The sequence below is a fragment of the Neltuma alba genome, unplaced genomic scaffold (genome assembly GCF_004799145.2).
Source record: "Neltuma alba isolate B1F8T4 unplaced genomic scaffold, ASM479914v2 tig00010504_pilon, whole genome shotgun sequence".
Lineage (NCBI taxonomy): Eukaryota > Viridiplantae > Streptophyta > Magnoliopsida > Fabales > Fabaceae > Neltuma > Neltuma alba.
Genome location: NW_021635381.1, coordinates 1 through 23,925, shown reverse-complemented (window position 1 = coordinate 23,925; position 23,925 = coordinate 1). Strand labels below are relative to the sequence as shown.

Here is a 23,925-nt window from a genome sequence, read left to right as displayed (position 1 = left end):
AGAATGTTAATCTTGATAGAAAAAACCTGAACTAATTATTCAAAAAGTCTATCATGATTATAAGAGTTTTACTAAGCAAATTATATGAATACCGTAACTAATAATATTTCACAATAACTGGGCCTTGGGCTTTGCAAAGCCCAGCACATCACAATTCATCTCTAAGCCCATAACATGATATTTTCAGAATAAAATTTGTCCAAACCAACAGTAGTCAACTACTTTCAAAAGTTATTGTGGGTTCACAGCTTACAGACCCAAGCAACCCAGCAACAAAAGTAACTAAGACCATAAGTCTCGATTAAATCAGAGTATGCAAAAAGAGCTATATGTGGCAATATACAATACTCATCACATGACTAAAAGGAGGCTATACAAGATAAACTTGATAGCTAAGCATTTGCTGCCTTCCCTGACGGACCAGCCCTAGAGCTATTATCTGAAAATGTTAAACCGCGGGGTGAGAAAAAAGCCTCAGTAACCAACAATCCTACTCATTAGGCATACAAGTAAGTGCTTGAGAGGTGTCAAGTGGAACAGTTACTAAAATCATAACATTAACAATTGTCACATGGTTATACATATCAAAATGCAATATCTCACTCTCAATTCCACCTTATTTCCTCACACCTTATTTCCTCTGACTGAACCCATGGGCTAGTACTGTCCCATGTGACTGGTAGTTCAACATAATAAGCTCACCGATCAAGTGATGTGAACAGGCCAAAATTTACAGAGCACAAGATCAGACCATGGGTTCCCCCTCTAGTCCACTAGCGAGGTGTCATACGTCCTACAACACATGATAGGGCCAAAGGATCAACCAGTGTACATCTGGCGTCCTCCCACCTTATTACCTCTATAATATGTACAAAAATCCACCCCCTTATTCTCCCTATAACATGTCTCCCACCAATCAACGTTCACCGTCCCCTCTCGTATTTATACTCATGAGAATAGTCATTTACCAATAACATAATAACTTTCACATTTACCAAAATCGAGATTTCGAAATTTCAATAATCAACATCAATCCTCAAACCATTTCTCAATAAATTCTTGTTCCACATGACAAATTTATAAATTCATAATTTCATACTATTTTTCAATAACATAAAGTATCTCAAGGCAATTTCAACAATGATGCCTTTCCTTGTTCAAATAATAATTCAATGACATTTCAAGAATCTCATATAATTCGAAATCACTCACAAACATCATACAAGCATACATAACAAGTGGAAAGTGGTTACCTTTCACCAAGGCTATAAAAAGAATTACTACAAAGTCAACCCCGTGCTCAAACCAACAATTCAATAATCAATCTACACCATTAATATAACCACAAATTAATATAAGCTAATTAATTAAGCTTATATATATTAGTTAAATTCCTAATTTAATTTAATTATCATTCTAAATTCTCACAACTCTTATAATCCAAAATTAAGTACTTTAGAACTAATTGGTAATTTTCTAACAAGCCAAATTATTTATTTACATCCCTCAACTTATTTACTTTAATAAAAAGAATTTTCTAAAATTTCTAAATATGAAATTAGTATATTCTAAATTCTAAAAATCACATTTAAAATTTAAGCCTCAAAACCGGACCATCAAAAATTCAATAGTGTCTCAAATATTTATATATATAAATAATCAAACCAAGATTTTAATGGCATAAATATGTTTTTTTTTTCATAAATAAGAAACTTTAACTACAATAATTATTTTAAAACCTCTAGTCACTCAATAAATAAAACTAAACCGATTAAAATTTTAAGAATATATCAACAACCCAAATAAATTATTTAACTTAATTTTAATCGGTATAAATATGATATATATATCATAAATAACATATTTTTTAATTAAAAATTAATTTTTAAATACCAAAATCAATAAATAGACAAATCTAAACCGGTAGAAATGATCTACTATAACAGATCTACAATACTGTGATTAACACTCATCAAAACTAAATACTTTCTCCAAACTCTACACCAAAAATTTTCTCTAAGCAACACAAAATTACTATCATTAGGTAGATCTGACTGAGTAGAACAATTTTTATAAAGGAAGTTTTGTAATTAGAAGTAATTTTACTTACCAAAACTATCTGAAACGATGAAGAAAGAAGGGAGAGCAGATGAGCGACGCCTCAAGCAGAATGAACACGGAGAGAGAGAAGGAGAAGAGGAAAAAAACGATGGGAGAAGGTAAAAAGAAGTCACTCGGGGTAAACTAAAGTTAAAGACCCAAAATAAAACGGAGAAAATAACAATTTGGAACCCTTTTTTTTTTATAAAAATATTTAAGTCCGTGGAGTAAAATTTAAGATGTTACAATTCTCCCCACCTAAGGAATTTTGTCCCCAAAATTCAAACAACCATATACAAAAATCAAAACAAAAACAACTCAAGATGCTGGCTAAAGAAACAAGGGTACTGTGACGCATCCGCTTTTCAGTCTCCCAAGTAGCATCAACAGGACTCATGCCGTTCCAAATGACCTTAACATGGCGGATGGTCTTGTTCTTCAATTGTTTATCCTTAACGTCTAAAATCTATTCTTGTTCCGCTTTATAGATCAATTTTCTCATAACTCAACCGTTTCAACTCAATAACATGAGACGAATTCGGATAATACTTCTTCAATCGCTATACATGGAACACGTCGTGTAACCTAGAAAGATATGGGGGTAGCACAGTTCAATATACAATATGTAACATCCACAGGTCTTAGAGTGTAGCTGTAGCCATCCCAGGGTGTCTCTCGTAGCTATTTTCAGTTTTGGTCTAGCCATAGCCACCTCACCATTTGTTTCCCCAATTCAGCCGTAGCCACCCAAAAACGCATCTATGAGGAAGAGGTATTCACATTCTTACAAAGCATACTTCGTTCTCCTCTCTAGCCGATGTGGGATTTCACACAATAGGTCTAATCCGTCCTAAAATCTCATAAGGACCTATGAATTGGGATATAAGCTTTTTAACCTTAATGGATCTACCAACACCTATAATAGGTGAAACTTTCAGAAATACAGGATCATCCAATTCAATTTCTAAAGGTATCCTCCAATGATTTGCATTACTCTTCTAGCGACCTTAGGCTATCACCAATTTCTACTTAATAAGCTTACTCTTTCTAGTTATAATGTTTACTAAATCTGAGCAAATAATTATTCTTTCACTTAATTCAATCCAACAAAGTAGAGATCTACACTTTTTCCTGTATAACGCCTCGTACGATGCTATCTAAATGCTAGCATAGTAGCTATTGTTATAGGCAAGTTCTGCTAACAATAGCTGATTGTCCCAACTATCCTTCAACTTAATAGCAAAAGCTCTTAACATGTCTTCAAGGGTTTAAATCATCCTCTCGTTTTGTCCATCTGTCTGAGATGGTAGGCAGTAGTTGTACTTTAACTTAGCATCTATGTCTCCATGTAAAAACCTCTAAAAGTTCGATGTAAATCTTATATCTCGATAAGATATGATCGATTCTAGCATTCCATGAAGTCAAACTATTTCATCAATGTACAATTATGTCAACTGCTCCCAAGAGTAAGTGGCTCTAAGGGTAAGAAGTGTACCGACTTAATCAATCTGCTAACAATCACTCATATTGTGTCATATCCAGCTGGTGTCCTTGACAAACTAGTAATGAAATCTATGAAAATGCTATCCCACTTTCTTTGAGGAATATCTAAATTTTAAAGTAGTCCTGGAGACTTTTGGTGTTTTATCTTGACTTTCTATCAAGTCAAACATTACATCACAAATTTTGTCACAATTCTTTTCATCTTCTACAACTAATAGTTTCTTTTTAAATCATTATACATCTTCATTATTCCTAGATTCATTGAAAAGTTACTATGATAAAACTCTTTTTTTTTTTTAAATGTCCTTCTTAGTCTCATCATCATTAGGGATGCAAGTTCTCTCTCTTTTTTTTTTTAAAGATTCCTTTTCCTCCAATATCATTATCTGACACATCCCCATTTCCCCATACGTCTCAAATACTCAATAATCATTCACCTTTCATTTGTGCTACCTTCAAATCCTTAAAGAATTCATATTCGACTGCAAAGTATCTGATGTCTCAGGCACCACTTATAGATCTCTCAACCCTACCAAACAACAAAACTCCTCTAACCTCATATGAAACACATACACTGTCTTCCTACTCAATGTGTCAGCAACCACGATAGCTTTACTTGAGTGACACTTTAAGTTCAAAGTCATAGTCTTTAAGGATTTTCATCTATTTATACTATCGTTGTCTAACTTTTCTAGTCTACTTGATACTTTAGACTTTCATTATCACTAAAGAACAGAAATTAAGTACCTGAAGGATAACATCTCTAAATCTTTAAGAAAAACACTATTAATACAAGATCAACCCCTATATCTCACAATCCACGATAACTCCAAATATTTAACTGTCAATCTAATTTCAATTCCTCAATCAAAAGATATAATAATTATTTTCTCTACTTAAATAGTCCATTAAATCCATTAGTCAACCTTGATAATAATCATTCATGACAATCCCCAATTTACATTTAGAACTATTAACCTCGAGCATACCAAATCCCAAAATATTCAGTCAAACGAACATAAACCAATCCTTAAACCTTATTTCAAAATATCATATTACCAATCTCCATAAAGCTTTTCTTCTAATAACAAACCATAACTCCAAATCACCAAAAACCTAAATCACAACAAAACTAAATTGACTAGACATTTTATATAAGCCAAGTAACTAACTTAAATCCATCAAAATTTTCATATTCCGAGACTGCTTGAAATGTTGAAGGATATAACTTCAAATCATCATTCATAATATCTCTAATCCTCAATTAACCTTAATCAAGAATAATAACCCTTAATTTTCACACGAATCTAAAATTTAAAACACAACTATATACCTTATAATTAAACAAATTAGGATATTATGATAATCAACACCCAACCTCAAGCTCTTATCTTTCTTTTTCACAACAACACCTATGAACCATAAGGAGAAACACTAGGTATGATAAACTGGTAGGTTCTCCCTCTCTTTCCTTTTAATGTTTCTAACTTGGATGTTAATATTTCACAGAAAGGACCTTTGAGATACGCTCTATTTCTTATTCCAACTCAATAGAGGACTTCATCTCATGCCCTAGAAGTACACTTAGCATTCCTTCTAAAATTACATCCAGAAATCCATTCAAAATATCCATTTGGTCACTTTTCAAATTGTTGTTGTCAATACATAATCATATGTTGCAATCATCTTTTCTTATTAACAATAGCAATGAACCCTGTGATGTAACACTCAGTTGAATGAATTCCTTCACCTCAATCTATTCAATAATAAACTCTTTATCCCTAAGTGACAGAGAAGAATGTCACGCGTGGTGGCAAATTCCTTAAATACTCTTACGAGTAGACAACCACAATATGAAACCTATAAAAACCTCCATAGACATAGTATAAAAGGAAATCATAAACCTCTTACAATCGAGGATGACATCACTAGCTAACAACTAATCCACGCCCATAATCACATTGACGCCATTAAGCGGCAAACAGAACAAATCAAGCATACAAAAATTAAACTTTTAGTACACTTAACAGATAAAAAGGAATACCTAGCATCCACATCAATAAGATAAAGATATCATGTCTTTGGAGTGAGTTGTACCTTTAATCAGATTAAGGGATTCCTCAGCTTCCTCTTGTGTCATCTTAAGGACATGTCCTGAAACAAAAGAATGATTGCTCTGAGGGATCTGTCTAGCCTCTGGGCAATTATGGACGATGTGCCCTAACTTGTGGCATCGATAACACTCCTAGCATTGTCCTAAATGCATATTTCCACATTTCTGATAGGGTCTACCATCACTAGATTGGGACAAAGAAAAACAATGATATGGGTTCTGGCTTCCCCCAGCGTGACTCTTTTTAAGGTGCTTTCTCTGAAAGTAACCCCATCGTGCAGATTCTTTTAAGCTCTTATAGCGTTTCTGAGTCTGCTTCATCTGTAAGTAACCCAATCGTGCAGATTCTTTTAGATTCTTATGACTCTTATGAGTTTGCTTCCTCTGTAAATAACCATGTCGGGCAAGTTCTTTTTGGATCTCAGTACTATTCCTCCGCGAGCTTCCTAAGTTCTGATTTACCCTCTTACCAACTCCTCCAGTAGGCCCCACATGAGCAGAGTGTTGTCCCTGAGCATCTCTCTACTCAGCCTTTTTGGTACTTACACCATCATAACTAGTCAACCTTCCTGAGTTTTCAACGCTCACAACCTCGTGTCGATTTCTATTAGGGCTTCTATTATTGCTGTTTGCATCCTCTTCTTTCTTCCTAGCCTTGTCCTCTTCAAATTTTCTTATTCGTTCGTCCTCTACGGTAATCCTCATCTTTATCATTTGTGTCAAAGGAGTCTCTCCACTTTGATGTTGAGATTGTTCAAGTGAAGGTGATGCCTGATTTTCAATACGATCAATCCTTCCAGAGCTTACCATCTCTCCCCGCCTAAGGATACAAGCCACCATAAAAGGTAAGCACCGCAACACAAAACAAACACTGCAACTAACAAGGAAGGATATGTATGAACCTTGTATATTGCCACTACATGTAATGCAACACAAGTTACAGAATCTTAAGCTCTGATACCAAAATTGTAACATCGGTTATCTCCAACCTTTTCAAAATGTAACAGCAGTTATCTCCAACCTGTTACTAACCTTTTTAAACTCCAAATTTCATAACACTAACCATGGTAGAAAAGAATCTTAGTATAATATTTGAAAAGGCTACCAGGGTTATAAAAAGAAATTTGATTCGCCAAGAATGTTAATCATGATAAAAAAAAACTTGAACTAATTATTCAAAATGTCTATCATGATTATAAGAGTTTTACTAAGCAAATTATATGAATACCGTAACTAATAATATTTCACAATAACTGGGCCTTGGGCTTTACAAAGCCCAGCACATCACAATTCATCTCTAAGCCCATAACATGATATTTTCAGAATAAAATTTGTCCAAACCAACAGTAGTCAACTACTTTCAAAAGTTATTGTGGGTTCACAGCTTACAGACCCAAGCAACCCAGCAACAAAAGTAACTAAGACCATAAGTCTCGATTAAATCAGAGTATGCAAAAAGAGCTATATGTGGCAATATACAATACTCATCACATGACTAAAAGGAGGCTATACAAGATAAACTTGATAGCTAAGCCTTCGCTGCCTTCCCTGACGGACCAGCCCTAGAGCTATTATCTGAAAATGTTAAACCACGGGGTGAGACAAAAGCCTCAGTAACCAACAATCCTACTCATTAGGCATACAAATAAGTGCTTGAGAGGTGTCAAGTGGAACAGTTACTAAAATCATAACATTAACAATTGTCACATGGTTATATATACATATACATATACATATCAAAATGCAATATCTCACTCTTAATTCCACCTTATTTCCTCACACCTTATTTCCTCTGACTGAACCCATGGGCTAGTACTGTCCCATGTGACTGGTAGTTCAACATAATAAGCTCACCAATAAGTGATGTGAACAGGCCAAAATCACAGAGCACAAGATCAGACCATGGGTTCCCCTCTAGTCCACTAGCGGGGTGTCATACGCCCTACAACACATGATAGGGCCAAAGGATCAACCAGTGTACATCTGGCATCCTCCCACCTTATTACCTCTATAATATGTACAAAAATCCACCCCTTTATTCTCCCTATAACATGTCTCCCACCAATCAACGTTCACCGTCCCCTCTCGTATTTATACTCATGAGAATAGTCATTTACCAATAACATAATAACTTTCACATTTACCAAAATCGAGATTTCGAAATTTCAATAATCAACATCAATCCTCAAACCATTTCTCAATAAATTCTTGTTCCACATGACAAATTTATAAATTCATAATTTCATACTATTTTTCAATAACATAAAGTATCTCAAGGCAATTTCAACAATGATGCCTTTCCTTGTTCAAATAATAATTCAATGACATTTCAAGAATCTCATATAATTCGAAATCACTCACAAACATCATACAAGCATACATAACAAGTGGAAAGTGGTTACCTTTCACCAAGGCTATAAAAAGAATTACTACAAAGTCAACCCCGTGCTCAAACCAACAATTCAATAATCAATCTACACCATTAATATAACCACAAATTAATATAAGCTAATTAATTAAGCTTATATATATTAGTTAAATTCCTAATTTAATTTAATTATCATTCTAAATTCTCACAACTCTTATAATCCAAAATTAAGTACTTTAGAACTAATTGGTAATTTTCTAACAAGCCAAATTATTTATTTACATCCCTCAACTTATTTACTTTAATAAAAAGAATTTTCTAAAATTTCTAAATATGAAATTAGTATATTCTAAATTCTAAAAATCACATTTAAAATTTAAGCCTCAAAACCGGACCATCAAAAATTCAATAGTGTCTCAAATATTTATATATATAAATAATCAAACCAAGATTTTAATGGCATAAATATGTTTTTTTCCCCCATAAATAAGAAACTTTAACTACAATAATTATTTTAAAACCTCTAGTCACTCAATAAATAAAACTAAACCGATTAAAATTTTAAGAATATATCAAGCAACCCAAATAAATTATTTAACTTAATTTTAATCGGTATAAATATGATATATATATATCATAAATAACATATTTTTTAATTAAAAATTAATTTTTAAATACCAAAATCAATAAATAGACAAATCTAAACCGGTAGAAATGATCTACTATAACAGATCTACAATACTGTGATTAACACTCATCAAAACTAAATACTTTCTCCAAACTCTACACTAAAAATTTTCTCTAAGCAACACAAAATTACCATCATTAGGTAGATCTGACTGAGTAGAACAATTTTTATAAAGGAAGTTTTGTAATTAGAAGTAATTTTACTTACCAAAACTATCTGAAACGATGAAAAAAGAAGGGAGAGCAGATGAGCGATGCCTCAAGCGGAATGAACGCAAAGAGAGAGAAGGAGAAGAGGAAAAAAACGACGGGAGAAGGTAAAAAGAAGTCACTCGGGGTAAACTAAAGTTAAAGACCCAAAATAAAACGGAGAAAATAACAATTTGGAACCCTTTTTTTTTATAAAAATATTTAAGTCCGTGGAGTAAAATTTAAGATGTTACACATGGCCCCTCTTTTACTTGGACTAATAATGAGGTTAGTTTAGATATCATTTTAAAGTGTTTGGATATGGCAATTTGCAATATTGGCTAGCTGTAATTATTTCCATCCTCTTTTGTGCTAACATTACCAATAGCAGCTTCTGATCGCAGTTCGATAGTATTTGCAACTAAAAATTATATGCAGAGGAAGAAGATTCTTAGATGTGAGGATATCTGGTTTTAGTTTCTTGAAAGCAAGGATATTATTTGAAATTGTTAGCACACTTTTGTCTAAGGATCCCCTTCATTTGTGGTTCCGATTAAATTAAGCGTAACTCTTCAAACTCTCAAATTAGAGCAGATCTATAGGGAATCTCTCAAAAAAGGTTAATGATATAGAACAAGTCCTTTATGATATTTCTCTGAAATTTGATTTTTCTGGCCAATATTCTAGTGAGCTATCTAATGCTTTTTTTAAATACTAACCATAATTTGGAATTCATCCTAGACTATGAAGCTAGCTACTTGTCTCAGAGAGCAAAACTCAAATGGTATAAAGAAGGAGAACGTAACACTAAATATTTTCAAGCTATTGTTAATAGAAGATCAACCAACAACAAAATTAGAGCTCTTAAAAATGCTAATGGTAGTTTGACTTCAGGCCTCAATGAAATATCCTTTATGGCACATCAACATTTTACCTCTACTTTTAGAAAGGACAATTAAGCTTCACTGGGAGAAATTCAATAGGGGCTTTCTCATATACCTATTCCTTCTTTATCAGATTTGGAAGTTCAACAATTAATGGCTCCTATCTTGAAGAAAGATGTTAAGCAAGCTATTTTTTGTCTTTTGAAGGACAGTGCCCTAGGCCTAGATGGTTTTCATGCCAATTTCTACTAAAAAAAGCATTGGCATTTAATAAGTGATGATATCTTTCGAATGGTCTTACATTTCTAGAACTCAAAATTCATGCTCAAAAGTATCAACAAGGCCTTCATCACTCTAATCCCCAAAATTGTGAAGCCACAAAACCTTAGAGATTTCAAACCTATAAGTTTATGTAATGTGGCTTATAAGATCATCTCAAAGGTACTTAGTAATTGCCATAAACAAGTATTGGGTAGGATCATTGCTCCAAACTAATGTGCTTTTTCTCAAGGATAGATTAATCTCAAACAATATTTTGTTGGCAACAGACTTAATTTCTTAGAAAGAAAATAACAACTTTAAAGATAGATTTTCTAAAGTTTTTGATAGGCTTTCATGGGACTCTATCTCAAGAATTTTGATTAGAATGAATTTTCCAAGTTAGTGGGTGAAGCTAATAAGACAATGTTTATCAATAGTTCATTACCAAATCTTAGTTAATGGTTCCTTAACTGCAGCGGTCTAACCTATAAATGGAATTAGACAAGCTGATCCTCTCTCACCTTATATTTATATCTTGTCTGCTAATGTTTTGTCTCATATGATCTCTCTTTTAGAGTCACTCAAGTTATGGAAGGGAATTAAAATCTACCAGAGAGCACAACTAATATCCCACTTCTTTTATGCAGATGATTCCATTTTCTTTTTAAATGTACTAATAAAGTTTTTTCTTCAATTGAAATGGCCTTGAACATGTTTTGTTATTGGTCTAGGCAAGAATGTAAGAGGATGAAATCATTTCTCATCTCTAGTCCTAATTTGCCTTACAATGCTAAGCAAGCCTGGTCAAAATTTCTTGGCTTTAGATTTGATTCTAAACTTGGCAAATACCTCAGAACCTAGATTGATCCAGGAGGAAGTAAATATCATATTTACTCTCGAGTAATGAATGCAGTTAAGCATAAAATAGCTTCTTGGCAAACCAAACTATTATCTCAAGCTTCTTGATTAGCCCTCATCAAATCGGTCCTTGTAGTTGTCAACATTCATGTTCTCTCCTATGTCAAACTTTCAAAGCACATTTGTGATCAAATAGATGCTTACCGTGCTAATTTTTTTTTGGGGACAATTTGAATCATAGTTGAAGGCCTCATCTTCCTAGGAGGGATGAATTTTTTAAACTAGTTGATCATGGTGGTTTGGGACTGAGACTTCCCATAGTTATGAATAAAGCTCTTGATCTAGATAATTGTTATAGAAGAAGAACCTTCTCCGCTGGCTTCCTCCTTAAGGATTAAAAACATTGATTTGAGTTCTTCTGATCTAATTAAGAAACCTTATAATGCCTCTTGGATTTGGAAATGTACTATTGAAAATGCTTGGTTAATAATATCTAAGCTCAAGTGGAGAGTGGGAGACAAATTATTCATTCCTTTAAATCACCATTTATGATTGCCAATGCAGCAAGATCCAGCACAAATGCCAGATATTTGACATGTTGCTAATCTTTTATTGCATAATGTCTCTTCTTGGTGTTCAGTTAAGTGCAATACTTCTCTAAGTCATCAGTTTTATCACCTTTCAATTGCTAAATCTATTCTATTAACTCCCCTCTCTTTCACAAGTAGCAAGGATAAATTACTCTACCAAGGTAATTCTCTAGGAATTTATAAAGTAAAAGATGGAGCTTATTGTTTGATGAATGTTGATAATCAAATTTTGGATGAGTTTTGGCAATTCTTATGGAAGTTTCCTCTACCATATAAATTACTTTTGTTAGTATAGAAGCTAATCAGGTATGCAATCCCCTCTTGCGATGTGCTTAAGCTTAACCATATGCTTGTCTCTGGTTTAAGTGCTCCTGGTTGTGATATTGAAGAATCCTTGGAGCACCTATTTGTTAATTGTCCTTTCACTGGAGTTTTATGGTTTGGAAGTTTAATTGCTAGAATGGAACAAAACAATTTTCAAAGCTTTGTGGAACGGTTAAAGCAAACTCTTTAGGCTTTTGTTCGAGATGGTCACAAACATATGGCTAAGAGAATCACTTGTTTACTGAATGATTTATGGAGAAAGAGAAATTCCATCATTCATCAAGGAGGGAGAATTTCACTGCAAGATATGCTTAAAGAAACCAATGGTTGTGTCACCTTATACGAACTAGCTTTTTCTCTCTTCAAAATCTTATAATTTCCTTTTCTCAGTTAGCTGATGGAGATTGTCCTTTTCCTAATTTGTTGGGTTATGATATCATTCTTCATATATACAAGAAACATAGGATATCACATTGTTAGAGTATTTATTTGCTTTTAGGAATCTTCGTTGCAAGCTTTCCTTTCGAGAAGTAAAGATTATAAGAGTCAAATGCTTCTCTAGATTTGTTTTTGGGCAACACTTTTATGGCTAATGAGTTCTGAAATTTTGGAGGAAAATGAGCACCACTCTTTGACAATTAGTTGTTTCAATAGAAGCTTCATCAATCAAATTTGGAAGGATATTTACTTCTTTTTATTTTGTTTTAAGGAATTTAATTCTAGGGTAGTTTCTAATTCTTTGTTTTTAAATTTCACTTAGGATAATTGTTGTTCTATTTGTTTTGAAACTTTGTGACACTTTTTCATTTTAATGATATGTTGACTTTTTACCCAAAAAAAAAAGAAGAGTTTTTTGTTTTGTAGTGTATATAAATGTAATTTTGATGTACATGTTGATGGCCCAAAATTTATCATCCACTATCTTTTGTTATGTTAGTCTTTTGGAGATAATTTACTTAATCTTTCATTCGGCCCTTTTCCTGTCTTTTTTCTTCCCCATTTGTACATGTTAGTTAGAGAACTTTCTAAGAGCTGTTTTGTTCTAAATTATGAGTAACATATGACTTTTATTTAGGGCATTAGTTACATCATTTCAATTATGTCTTTCATTAAATTTGGAAGTAATAATTAAGAAAGGTTGAAGTTTAATATTTATACTGGTATTTGTAAAAACAAATCTCAATTTGTGACCCATTAAGGAAGAATAACCATTTTCTTATATCGAAGACCTCCAAATTAGAGATATCCCATATCAATTGTGAGCTTTTCAGTAGTTAGATTAGAGATATTAGAAGATAGTGTACAACCATTGAATTACTCAAAAGTAAGATAATGTGAAGTTAATTCATAATCATTTATAAATACTATACACAAGTTAATACTGTGTGGTCTTTTTTTAGTCCTGCTAATTAAAAAAAAAAAACTTCTACACTTGAGCATTTTTTAAAACTTTCTTTTTATATGCTCGTTAAAAAAGAGTATTTGAGCAATTATTAAAAGCGAAAAACCAATTATTAATTGATAATATTTTTGCAAGTAAATTTAAATTTTTAACATTTATTTTTTTTGGGCAAAGTTTTAACATATTTATTAATCCAACTAATTTTAACTCTATATTTTCTAAGTGATCGCCCTGTCATGTAAACTCTTAAATTAATTAACTAAATTAACTCTATATAGTATAGAGGTCAACCTAAGTCGTCTCTCTCTATAAGGAGCTTTGTTAAAATTTTGAAAACTTTTTTAATTAAGAAAAAAACATGATGTAGAAAAGAAAGTAGTAGAAAAGAAAATTGGTTGATTTTTGTAGGAAAATAAATTAAGAGAAATAAAAGAGAAATAACAATAATTAAAAGAAAGCAAAAGGAACAAAGACTTTACCAGAATGATGCACTTCCCAAAGACATTGATGAGTGGCTATCACGGTTAAAAAAATGAGTAGCTTGTATAAAAGCAATTACTAATTCAAAAGAAAAAACCCTAGATAACATCTGAGTTGTGATTAATTAATTAATAATTATAACTAGAGAGCTAGCGTATAATTACCTTTCAATTAATCATTTAAAAACCACTTAGCTTGTGAATTCAATTAAACAATTATATCTTATTCTTTGAAGAGAGTTATCTATCGAAAACCTTAGAGTATGAACTACTTGTGCAAATCAAAACAGAAATCTATAAAGATAAACACTTATAGAAATATGAGGAAACTGAAAATATATTTATTGAAAACTTCAAAACATAATTGTTCAATTAAAACACAAATCAAATATCGGTCCACAAAGAAATCAAAATCCTAACCTAGGAAATTCACAAAAGCAACATACTAGTGGATTGAAATATGAAAACTAACAAACTCCCTAATATAAACAGAAACCCAAGCCACGCCATCTTGTCTTTAGGAACAAAGAGGACTAGCCACACATATGGCTAGATGACACCATAATAATAAAAAGAAGACAGTGAAACAACTAGATATAAGAGGAAGCCAAGTGTATGTTTGTGCTTATGTAGTGTAGATGGCTTCATTTTTCTCTAAAGCTCCCTTGATCTCCTTTCATAGCGCTTGAACTTATCCTAGTTGGATGAGGAAACCCTTGAGACTTCTAGTTTGATCTTCTATCTTCTTTTATCTTGTAATCTTGATAGAAGTTTGGATTTGAATTCTCTTGGTTTGATGTGATCTTTATGGTAGCCAAAGGAAAAGAGCTTTTAAATTTAAATGATATTAGATAAAAAGATAATATTTCAAATTTGAATAAAGATATGGTAGTAGGATGAATTGGGGTTAGGGTTTAAAAAGAGGATAAAAATAATAATGTGGCTATTTGGAGAATTAAATGGATAATGGAATATGAATGAAATGTTTATTCAAATTCAAAATACGACAAAAGAATTATTCAGAAAAGAAATTAATTATTCAAACTCTTTAATTTATGGTGGAAGATAAAAGATATTTTGGCTGGATATTTTGAATAATTTCTAATTAGATAATTAGAAATTTCTCTTTTAATGCCTTGTGGCTGCAACAAATATAGTTTCCATGGGGTCCATATTCTGCTTGATAGGATACTCCCTGGAATCAAAACAAAGATACCTTTCAAAAGAGAAATTATAGAAATATAATAAAAAATACACTTTTAAGTAATTAATTTATCTAATTTTCTTAATTCAAAATATGAGTATCTTCTGCATTTTAAACCCTTTAAACATTTTAAAATCCCTTAATTATATATAAAAATATATCACAAAATAGGGATATATCAAAGTCCCCCACAATGAATCCTTTGCACTCCTAAGCAAAGCAATAAAATATGAAATTATTTAAATCAACTAAGCAGGTAGAAAGTCAGACAATATTCGAGCACAAAAGCAATAATCTGATCGATTATATCCATTAGATTAGTAAGAGTCATAGGATAAATTAATGCAAATTGATTAAATTGATATTTAGTTAAATTAATGGGAACAAAGCATGAGAGAACACTTAGAATATGTCTGCATCGCTCATCTCTCCCATATGGGGTATTTGTTTCACTCGGTTCACTTGTTTAGCCACCCTACCATAAGCTTGTAGTTGTCCTAATTTACCGCCACCAGTTACATGTGCATTCAGAAATCAAAAGGTCTTTATGGCTTGTAATGTTGGAAATAGGTCATATGGAATGGAATACGATGAACAGTAAGTAATATGCATGTAGAAGAAAATAGATGACATCTTTATGTTATATGTATAGTGTATAGAAAATGAATATGTTGTTAATTATAAGAAATAAAGAGGTATTTCCTTCCTCTTTTTTTTTGCTATTTTTTTTTTGGAGCATTATATTTTTTTTCTTTTTATCCGTTTTTCTTTTTCTTTTGTTGCTCTTTCTCGCTCTCTCTTTTTTTTTTCCTTTTTTTTTTGTTTGTACCTCATAATATATAAGAGCAATAGCAACAATAAAAAAAAAAATAATGCACTTTAGTGAATTGCATAAAAAGATGTCACGAGAATGAGTTATATACAAACATATATACTTACTATAAGATAGAATTTAAGAAAAGCATTGGGCTCAAAGGGGGTAACTATGGATAACATATAAATTTGGCTTGCATTTGAGATAAAAGTGTTTAGAATATGAAAGCCTCAATCATTTTAAAGAATTACACATGAATTAGGCAGCTATAAAAAGAATTAAGACAAGTCCTGAAGAATAAACTAAAACAAATGAAAACACACAAGAAAGAAAAAATTAGGCTCAAAATACCTTCCAATAAGGGTTTATTACTCATGAAGTAATTCACATTAATAAACTGAATAGCATATTAATCACAAGACATTAATTCCCCTATTTCAATTATTGACCTTAAGAATAATAATTAATCAAATTATTACAGCTAACAATGAATATGTAGGATTTCTTACTTGCATAAAGTATAATAAATACTACTATTTTTTTTCCTACTAAAATTGTCTCTCCCTCCACACTTATCCTAAGTAATAAGGCTCAAAATATATCAAAAATAGATAAGAAAAAGAAAGAGACAACCTAGTGCATTTATGCCACTTGAGTGTCTCGAAGTTGAAATTCTCATCTCTATGATGAGAAACATGCTTTTACTCAAGCAGATCCTCTTTTTATAGCCCTCTCTAGTAGTTTGGGGTGGTGGCTCAGAGTCAATTTGTGGAGGTGCCAAAATGTAGTAAATAGAGTAAGCACTATAGAAGTCTCCCAAGTGAAGTCCCTGCAAAGAATTCAACAAATCCAAAGCAATGCCTTTTCCAACACCAAGTAAAGGGCTAGAATCAAAATATTTAAACCCATGAAAAGAATTTAAGCATTCTATGTTATTTATCAAAGTTAAAGATGTGAGATGTTTATAATAAGATAAGCAAAGATAATTCTCTCATCCAATAAAATCAATAAGACTCCCTTCAGTAACAGCCTTGGGTTCCAAATATGTAATTATATCAATAATAGGCATGCTTATATCTGGTGGCAAATCACAAGAAAGAATTTGCTGGAAAGATTCATTAGCATGTGTAAATTGCTTAGGAGAAATTGTAGGATCTTCCCTTTTATGTCACTATGTTCAAGTAATTTCATAGAATGAGTAGGATTATGACCCTCAAGACTATGGGTATTCTCATCTTTATTATCAATATTAGCATTCAAATGAGGCTCAACCTTTTCAAATAATATGCTTATGACTAACAACATTACTAGTGCAAGAAACTACATCATGATCAGGAGTAGAAGCATTTTCTTTATCAAATTCACATGTGAAAATAGTTTCTTTGACTTCAGTACTATTATCATCTCTAGCACTAGGAAGAGAAGCATAGTTGACATTTGGATAGTCATACAAGGATGTGGAGGTAGCATGTTCACTACTAGAAGCAATAGGTATAGCGTTTTTGAACATATGAGGTGACTCAACAACTATTTCCTCATCAACCTCATCTTCACTTGCTTCATTAATTAAAGTAATAATCCAAAAAGGATCAACTTCTTCAAGGATAGGAGATACATTACCGAAAGAAGGAGGAGATTCTTTTGGAATTTGAAGATATACTTGATTTTCCTCCTCTTTTTGCATGCGTATGTCAAAGGTAGGTGTTGGAGATGGATTTTCTTGTATAGTGTTCATGAGAAGCTCAGCCATTTTGTCTATTTCAAGTGCAAATTTATTCATTTGGTCATTTAATTTTTAGATGTCTCTCATCACCACATCCAAAGGAGATTCTTGACATGGCATACTTTCATAAGGTGGTTCATATGGGATAAAAGGAGGTTCATAATGGATCTATGTGGTAGAAAGAGTGGTTAATGATATGGTTTTTGGGCTGGTTGACTCATCCGGATGGTGTATTGGTAGTTGTCTATAGCGGCTATCCCAAAAATCTCCCAAGCTTTGCCAATAGTTAGATTTAACAAGTCTCCTCCTACTCCATCATCTATTATTTTTCGGTCTTGCTCTTTCAATCCCTTATAAAAGTATATTACAAGTTGTTCCTCAGGGATTTGGTGATATGGATACTTATCCAAAACACCTTGGAATTAGTTCCAATATTCAAAAAATGGTTCATGATTATTTTGTGAAATAGAAGAAATCAGCAATCATGCTTGAGCCCTTAAAGTGCTATAATCTGTAAAAGAATAAGAGGGCATAGTTAGATGATAATTAAAATGGTAATTGTTATTATATCAGGCCATGAAAGTATAATTAATTATGTTGAATATACCTAATCCTTAGTAGCTAATGTTCAGGATAAAAAGAGGGGGGAAATGAAAAACAATTAAGACAAACCGAAAATGTTATGAAAACATTTGAATTTGGCAAGTTTCAATCAGACCTAATAGCTAAAGCTATTAAAAATGCTTAGAGCATAAAAAACATGCAATATAAATATTTCTGAATTTTTCTGAGCACGTTCGAAGATAGTTCCAGTAAACAGTAAGCATAACTTGAAAATTATCAAACCGAAAACACTAAGACTCTACTACACATTAAGAAGAGGAAAGAAAACAAGACACACATGCAGATGTAGATAAGAAATATCAAGTTTCACAATTAAAAAAGAGTCAAAAGAAACTTGGCTCCCCGGCAGCAGTGCCAAAATTTGATTGTCCTGTCGTGTAAGCTCTCAAATTAATTAACTAAATTAACCCTATATAGTATAGAGATCAACCTAAGTCATCTCTCTCTATGAGGAGCTTTGTTAAAATTTTGAAAACCTTTTTAATTGAGAAAAAATGTGATGTAGAGAAGAAAGTAGTAGGAAAGAAAATTGATTGATTTTTGTAGGAAAATAAATTAAGAAAAATAAAAGGAAATAACAATAATTAAAAGAAAGCAAAAGGAACAAAGACTTTATCAAAATGGTGCACTTCCGAAGGACATTGATGAGTGGCTATCACGATTAAAAAAGATGAGAAGTTTGTATAAAAGCAATTACTAAGTCAAAAGAAAAAACCCTAAATAACATCTAACTTGTGATTAATTAATTAATAATTATACTTAGAAAGCTAGCATATAATCACCTTTCAATTATTTATTTAAAAACCACTTAACTTGTGAATTCAATTAAACAATTATATCTTCTTCCTTGAAGAGAGTTGTCTATCAAAAACCCTAGAGCATGAATTACTTGAGTAAATCAAAATAGAAATCTATAAAGATAAACACTTATAGAAATATGAGGAAACTGAAAATATATTTATTGAAAACTTCAAAACATAATTGTTCCACTAAAACACAGATCAACTATCAGTCCACAAAGAAATCAAAATCCTAACCTAGGAAATTCATAAAAGCAACGTACTAGTGGATTGAAATATGAAAAACTAACAAGTTTCCTAATATAAACATAAATTCAAGTCACGCTATCTTGTCCTTGGGAAAAAAGAGAACTAGCCACACATATGACTAGATAACACCATAATGATAAAAAGAAAATAATAAAAAGAAGACAGTAAAACAACTAAACACAAGAGGCAACCAAATATATGCTTGTGCTTGTGTAGTGTAGATGGCTTCATTTTCTCTAAGGCTTCCTTAATCCCCTTTTATAGCACTTGAACTTATCCTAGTTGGATGAGGAAATCCTTAAGACTTCTAGTTTGATCTTTTATCTTCTTTTATCTTATAATCTTGATAGAACTTTGGATTTGAATTCTCTGAGTTTGATATGATCTTTATGGCAGCCAAAGGAAAAAAGCTTTTGAATTTAAATAATATTAGATAAAAGGATAATATTTTAAATTTGAATAAAGATATGGTGGTAAGATGAATTAGGGTTAGGGTTTAGAAAGAGGATAAAAATGATAATGTGACTATTTGGAGAATTAAATGAATAATGGAATATGAATAAAATATTTATTCAAATTCACAATATGATAAAAGAATTATTCATAAAAGAAATTAATTATTCAAACTCTTTAATTTGTGGTGAAAAATAAGAGATATTTTAGCTGAACATTTTAAATAATTTCCAATTAGATAATTAGAAACTTCTCTTTTAACGCTACGTGACTATCACAAATATAGTTTTCATAGGGTCCATGTTTTGCTTAACAGAATATTTTCCGGAATCAAAACAAAGATACCTTTCAAAAGAGAAATTATAAAAATATAATAAAAATACACTTTTAAGCAATTAATTTACATAATTTTCTTAATTCAAAATATAAGTATCTTCTGCATTTTAAACCCTTTAAACATTATAAAATCCTTTAGTTATATATAAAAATATATTATAAAATAGGGATATATTACTAAGCTTGAAAATTAGTTATTCGCCTCTTATAAAAAGAACCAAAAGAAGTATACATGAGTCATGGTATCTTTTAAGCTACAAATTCTGTCACTTGACTCTTTCTTTTTTAAACACGCAAATAATATCGATGTTGATGATAGCTTGCTTATTCTCCCAAATGGATTATGTCAGTCAAAATAAATTTTTTTTTTTTGTCTTCCGTCATTTTTATTAAGTTTAACCTACTTTTTTGCCGCTATATTGAGTTTTGATTTTTATCCAGTCTTTGCTGATAGGTCATGTTAGTCAGCTGTCCATGTCAACCTATTTTACGATGTTATCACTAAATAAACGAAGATAATACCATTAAGCTCTTATACAGGTCCCTATGAAACCATAGGGACCAACATTACAAATACATAAAGTACAGTACAGAAAACAATGAAAACTCATCAAAAGTATAACAACATGTTGTGGGTTTAACCCTAACTAATTAATTTTCTTTATCGATATAAACTAGTTAAATAGCTCTTATGCTTAGCACAAGCTGACTTGCCTAAGAGGCAAACAATACGTCGACCTTAACTAGTTAATTATATATATTGAATATTGATATTGTAGTATCGTATTCCTATCATATCATGTCCTGTAGTTATGTCAGTGCTCGTTAGTTCCAAGCAATTGGGAAAGGAGTACAAGGGGCCTTGAGATGAGAATCAACAAGCATCCAGTATTAAACCTCGTGTGCGATTCTTTAAATTAAAGAAACATATACTTTTTGAGACCCCAGTATACTATTTACATATATCAGCAGATTGCAGAAAACAAATCACACATTTCAGGAAAAGAAAAAAGGAGAAGGAAAACAGGAGTAACAAACTAAGTGCACAATGCGATTCCAGGTCCTTAATAATCTTCAACAGATGCTCTTCTGATGAGCCTAATGTTAGGAATCAGCGGTCATTAGAGAAGAAATGGGTGATACACAGGGAACCAGTACCTGCGTTTACCGTCTCTATGACCATCATCAATCATTGCAAGTCCTTCCTGCATCAATAAAAAAGTATTCTTTACCATTCCATGAACTTGGGTTGGTTGATGCATGTTTTAATAAGTTACGAAGAAGGAAAGAAGCTGACAAAATAAAATGGTTAGAAAATTACTTTAAGTAAGGTCTCAAGGGCATCGATAGTGCGACCTGGAGTCCAAGATAGCCGTTCCCCACTTCCTCAACAGTCACAAACCTTGAGCCTGAAGTGCAGAAGAATCCATGGAAATGTCAGAAGACAACAAATCTTTCTGAATTAGCAAACCGATTGCACAAGGAGGCTTTTGCTACACTTGGTAAGTGATCATTCTAAGTTTGTTCATGCTTTCCACATTCAGATATGAATTTTACATAAATTTAATCGAGCCAGTTCAGTGACATCATTTTGGTAATCATGCTCCAGAGCACCACTAAGAATATTTCTCAAGAGATCGCTGGCAATATATTGGATTGAACTTTACATCATAAAATTTAGCACCAATATGACTTGTATCAAAGTTGTCATGATAGGTCAGACATAACCATTGAAGAGTTAGGATTTTCCTTCATTCTTACATCAAAACTTCAGACTTCATTAAGATTATTTTACAAGAAGGTTGGTCATGGATAAATTCCTGATACTGTCCTTTTTTTGGCTGCTAAGAGAATCCTCAACAAGTTAGGTCTGAACCGTTATTTGGTGATGCTTTCAAGTTAATTTAAGAAATCAGATTAACCTCTTTAAGATATTTATCCTATGGACACATTGGGTTTTTACCAAGCATGTTCAAGAAAATTCATGACAACAGCAGGTCAAAAAGTCCAATACTCAGAAGAAACAGTTCTAACCTGAGCAAGTTCTAGAATTTCATTGTGGTCTTTGTTTAGCTCAGTGGGAACTGAACGAACAAGTTTTTTCTTCCCAACAGAAATAACTTCAAAACCACTACCCGCACCTGAAGTTCATGTAACAAAAGTCAAACATCTGCCTACAACGATCGATGCAATGAAAAATAACCACATAGGATAAGTAAAGAAAGGCACAGAGTTAGGTCCTAATGTGACAACTAATCGATTCTTGGTTGGATGTACAAATCAATGAATTACTAAGAGAACATCAAGTTTTTAGTTCTCATGCAACTCTTGTGTTCCTTTATTTCTTTTCCTTTAGGATAAAAGAAGCATAAAGAGATGAGAAAGCACTAGAAGGCTAAGACAAGCTTCTATCAAAGAAAGAAAAAAACAGCAGCTAAAATTAAAAAAAAAAAACAAATCTTTTGAATCATGCTAGATTATTCTTCTTTCAATAGTCCACTATCATAGAAGTTGAATTTTGGAGTTTGATCAACATAAAAGGGGCTCTGGTAGCCTGACAGAACCATATATATCAGTTCCCCTTCTAGGTGTAGGTAACGAGGACATTAGAGGAAATTTATATTATAATAATTTTAGATGTGAATAAAGAGATTAAGTATAGTGGTTAGTGACTTGATATCAACCACAGAACAGGTTAGGAGGATTAGAACAGAAAGGGCTCAAAGGAAAGCTTACAGCCCTACGCTATGACTGGATACAAGTTCAACACAAGAAAAATCAGTAACCAAAGTCTTAATTACTGTATCAACTTTAGATTAATAACTCCAAATATTATCTCAAATTTATGGGCAAGGTGAAATATAAGACCTTCAGCTTACTGATAGCACGCAGACAATCATCCTCAGAAAACAGATCCACGATCACTTTTCGTCGCTGACAAAGTAAACGACAGAGTTTTGCAGGTTGATCAGTCCTCCATTGTGGGCTCGTGCGGGCCAGGCAGATATCCACTATTTGAACTCCTGATAAGCCAAGCAGTTTATCTTAGTAAAGATGTTATTAAATGACCAGCGCTTCGTTTGATAGATTACTAGCAAATGACAAATATTTATACAAAATGAAAACCATAAAACAGCTTTATAATTATAGGAAATTAGATTATATCATAATGTGAAAAGATTTACTGATGAATAGACAAAACATAATTGAGATTACTAATTTATAGATAGTTAGTATGTGCAGTGTAACTTGAAAGCTCATAGTCGGGGATTTACACAATGGTCTCCTGCCACTATATGCTAGCACACGGTTCTTAAACACTGAAAATATTCTTTACATCTCACTCTTTCCCGCAGCAAGCAGCTCTGGAAATATGCAGATTCATTGCTATGTTTGCTACCCCAAGGTGTCTGAATTGGCCCAGTTATGTTTCTTTACCAAAATAAGTTTAGCTAGTAATCGAATTTATATTTTGTTTCTATGATATTCAACATACCCTCCTACAAGTTGCAAATTATCAGAAATAGCCTGTGAAGATTACTACAGAAAACATGAGTAATACACAGAGAAGAAGTATTTGGTGGAAAGGAACCAAGACTAAGAATTTTTACCAAAGTTCATAATAGAAGTCGCCAATTCCAGTAGCTCTGCCCAGAAAACCTTTATTGAAGCTAGGGATCTACTCCAACTTTAGCACACATTCATGAAATTGTGATCTGAACGCAGGGTCTTGCGGATGTCACTCTGAACAAGTAATATTAAATATTATTGTGACTTATTCAATAATACATCATAGAGGATTTCACAGCGAGGCTGCATTACAAGGCCATGGATATGAGGTATAAACAGCACAAGTCATTAGTTAATCATTCCCTTGAAGCTCCAAAGTGTCTAAACCAGTTAAGCTTTCAGGAAAGTAGAAAACTTTAAAGCTGAAGATTCAGAAGGGATTTGATTTATAAAA

The 23,925-nt window shown here is 32.3% G+C and overlaps 1 pseudogene; it reads right to left on the bottom strand.

The window, feature by feature from the left end:
- Positions 1–3,019: 3,019 nt before the first annotated feature.
- Positions 3,020–23,640, bottom strand: LOC114756784 (vacuolar protein sorting-associated protein 22 homolog 1-like; annotated as a pseudogene).
- Between the last annotated feature and the right edge of the window lie 285 nt (positions 23,641–23,925).